Source organism: Oncorhynchus kisutch, unplaced genomic scaffold (genome assembly GCF_002021735.2).
Source record: "Oncorhynchus kisutch isolate 150728-3 unplaced genomic scaffold, Okis_V2 Okis01b-Okis20b_hom, whole genome shotgun sequence".
NCBI classification, from domain to species: Eukaryota; Metazoa; Chordata; class Actinopteri; order Salmoniformes; family Salmonidae; genus Oncorhynchus; species Oncorhynchus kisutch.
Window position 1 is genome coordinate 4,951,390 of NW_022261978.1, and position 4,599 is coordinate 4,955,988.

Consider the following 4,599-nt stretch of genomic DNA (forward strand, 5'->3'; position numbering starts at 1 on the left):
TCCATAGATACAGAACATAAAGACTGAACGACTGTGTCTCGTCCATAGATACAGAACATAAAGACTGAACGACTGTGTCTCGTCCATAGATACAGAACATAAAGACTGAACGACTGTGTCATGTCCATAGATACAGAACATAAAGACTGAACGACTGTGTCGCGTCCATAGATACAGAACATAAAGACTGAACGACTGTGTCGCGTCCATAGATACAGAACATAAAGACTGAACGACTGTGTCGCGTCCATAGATACAGAACATAAAGACTGAACGACTGTGTCGCGTCCATAGATACAGAACATAAAGACTGAACGACTGTGTCGCGTCCATAGATACAGAACATAAAGACTGAACGACTGTGTCGCGTCCATGGATACAGAACATAAAGACTGAACGACTGTGTCGCGTCCATGGATACAGAACATAAAGACTGAACGACTGGGTCAAACGACCGATAGAACAAACGACCAGCTGGCTTGGGTAGCAACCCTAGATTTGTGTCTGGACTATTATCTTGAGGAAGGATGAAGTAGTATAAATTAATTCATCAAATATTTTTTTTTATTAAACTATGTAAATAATTATTTGAATATTTTGGCCACCCGTTGTATAAAACTGAAAATGCCCTCGAAACCTAACAACGCCCATGGCAGTATATACTCAGACCAAACAACATCCATGGCAGTATATCCTCAGACCAAATAACACCCATGGCAGTATATCCTCAGACCAAATAACACCCACGGCAGTATATCCTCAGACCAAACAACACCTATGGCAGTATATCCTCAGACCAAACAACACCCATGGCAGTATATCCTCAGACCAAACAACACCTATGGCAGTATATCCTCAGACCAAACAACACCCATGGCAGTATATCCTCAGACCAAACAACACCCATGGCAGTATATCCTCAGACCAAACAACACCCATGGCAGTATATCCTCAGACCAAACAACACCCAAGGCAGTATATCCTCAGACCAAACAACACCATGGCAGTATATCCTCAGACCAAATAACACCCATGGCAGTATATCCTCAGGCCAAACAACACCCACGGCAGTATATCCTCAGACCAAACAACACCCATGGCAGTATATCCTCAGACCAAACAACACCTATGGCAGTATATCCTCAGGCCAAACAACACCCACGGCAGTATATCCTCAGACCAAACAACACCCGTGGCAGTATATCCTCAGACCAAACAACACCTATGGCAGTATATCCTCAGACCAAACAACACCCATGGCAGTATATCCTCAGACCAAATAACACCCATGGCAGTATATCCTCAGGCCAAACAACACCCACGGCAGTATATCCTCAGACCAAACAACACCCATGGCAGTATATCCTCAGACCAAACAACACCTATGGCAGTATATCCTCAGACCAAACAACACCCATGGCAGTATATCCTCAGACCAAACAACACCTATGGCAGTATATCCTCAGACCAAACAACACCCATGGCAGTATATCCTCAGACCAAACAACACCTATGGCAGTATATCCTCAGACCAAACAACACCCATGGCAGTATATCCTCAGACCAAACAACACCTATGGCAGTATATCCTCAGACCAAACAACACCCATGGCAGTATATCCTCAGACCAAACAACACCTATGGCAGTATATCCTCAGACCAAACAACACCTATGGCAGTATATCCTCAGACCAAACAACACCCATGGCAGTATATCCTCAGACCAAACAACACCCACGACAATACATCCTCCAAACACCAGCTACTCGGGCATTATCAATTAAAAAGTGTGAGCGCACACACACACACACACACACACACACACTTGCTAATCAGGAAACTCTTGGGTATGTTGTGGTGGACTGTCATTACAAATGCTTTATGGGAAACTGGTAGAGTTATGTTTGTAGTGTAGCTACACACTGAATGGCTCTGAATTCACCAACAGAGTCTGTGTCTGGGGGGGTTACTAACACTGGAGTATATATCAGAGTCTGGGGGGTTACTAACACGGGAGTATATATCAGAGTCTGGGGGGGGGGGTTACTAACACTGGAGTATATAACAGAGTCTGGGGGGGGGGTTACTAACACTGGAGTATATAACAGAGTCTGGGGGGGGTTACTAACACTGGAGTGTATAACAGAGTCTGGGGGGGTTACTAACACTGGAGTATATAACAGAGTCTGGGGGGGGTTACTAACACTGGAGTATATAACAGAGTCTGGGGGGGGTTACTAACACTGGAGTATATAACAGAGTCTGGGGGGGGTTACTAACACTGGAGTATATAACAGAGTCTGGGGGGGTTACTAACACTGGAGTATATAACAGAGTCTGGGGGGGGGGTACTAATACTGGAGTATATAACAGAGTCTGGGGGGGATGTACTAACACTGGAGTATATACCCACACACTCTCCCTCACACACACACACTCTCTCTCTCTGTTTCTCTCTGTCTCACACACATACCCACACACTCTCCCTCACACATACACACTCTCTCTCTCAGTTTCTCTCTGTCTCACACACATACACACACACTCTCCCTCACATACACACTCTCTTTCTGTTTCTCTCTGTCTCACACACATACACACACACACTCTCCCTCACACACACACTCTCTCTCTCTCTGTCTCTCTCAGTCTCACACACATACATACACACTCTCCCTCACACACACACACACACACACTCTCTCTCTGTTTCTGTCTCACACACATACACACACACTCTCTCTCTCTGTTTCTCTCTGTCTCACACACACACACACACACACACACACACACACTCTCTCTCTCTCTCTGTTTCTCTCTGTCTCACACACATACACACACACTCTCCTTCACACTGTGGCAAAAGGCAAAAAATATCGGACCCCTCCCTCAGTGGCCGGTCCAGTTCCAGGGCCACATTCATGGACTCTAAGGCCATCTGTTGACTGGGGGATAAAATAAGAAATCGCCACAACAGCAGGTGACCAGCAGAGGGAGCCAAATGCATGTGAAATACAAGTACTGGGAATTAAACAAGAACCAACCTATAGGAAGACTGAGGAGGCGTGTTATGAACCGACCTATAGGAAGACTGAGGAGGCGTGTTATGAACCAACCTATTGGAAGACTGAGGAGGCGTGTTATGAACCGACCTATAGGAAGACTGAGGAGGCGTGTTATGAACCGACCTATAGGAAGACTGAGGAGGCGTGTTATGAACCGACCTATAGGAAGACTGAGGAGGCGTGTTATGAACCAACCTATAGGAAGACTGAGGAGGCGTGTTATGAACCGACCTATAGGAAGACTGAGGAGGCGTGTTATGAACCGACCTATAGGAAGACTGAGGAGGCGTGTTATGAACCGACCTATAGGAAGACTGAGGAGGCGTGTTATGAACCGACCTATAGGAAGACTGAGGAGGCATGTTATGAACCGACCTATAGGATGACTGAGGAGGCGTGTTATGAACCGACCTATAGGATGACTGAGGAGGCGTGTTATGAACCGACCTATAGGATGACTAAGGAGGCGTGTTATGAACCGACCTATAGGAAGACTGAGGAGTCGTGTTATGAACCAACTTATAGGAAGACTGAGGGCATCAGTGCTAGAGGACTTAACTTTGGACTAAGTGCCACCATACGTAATGCAATGGCACTCTGTTTTGAGATAGATTGCACTCCCGAACATCTTCCCCCAAACTGAGTGTCTAGAAGAGGTATAAAAAGGAGGAGAGATCAGTGCCTAGGCATGATCCTCTACCCATATGATTTGGACATCATAGAGAATCATCAGACCAGGTAAATTACTTTTACTATACTCTGTTTGTATTGACTACTTTGATCTCAAGGCGCGAGCAAACTATAGACTGGTATTTCTTAAAGAATTGTGTTGTACTACGCATCTCGATAAAAATAATAAGTGAACAAGATTGAGAGAACTTTTGATAGCAACAACGGTCCATCTATGGTGTGTCAGTAACAATCGCAGTTCGGCAAGAGCGAAAAAGCCCAGGAATAGTTAAAGCCTCATAGCAGCCAAAGGTCGATAAGAAGGAATCAATATCTAAACAGTAGGCAGTAAAAACCATAGGAAATTCAGACTAAATAAGAAGATTATAGTCGTATAAACAGCAGAAGGCTGCAGAAATATGACTACTCTTATAGAGACCAGTTTCAGGAAGGACCAAGGGAATAGAGCGTCAAGGTAAATATGACTACTCTTATAGAGACCAGTTTCAGGAAGGACCAAGGGAATAGAGCGTCAAGGTAAATATGACTACTCTTATAGAGACCAGTTTCAGGAAGGACCAAGGGAATAGAGCGTCAAGGTAAATATGACTACTCTTATAGAGACCAGTTTCAGGAAGGACCAAGGGAATAGAGCGTCAAGGTAAATATGACTACTCTTATAGAGACCAGTTTCAGGAAGGACCAAGGGAATAGAGCGTCAAGGTAAATATGACTACTCTTATAGAGACCAGTTTCAGGAAGGACCAAGGGAATAGAGCGTCAAGGTAAATATGTGGCTGTTTGCTTTGTTTAAAGAGTCATAAAGAAGTGTGTTGAGCTTTTTCAAAATATTACGTGGCATAGC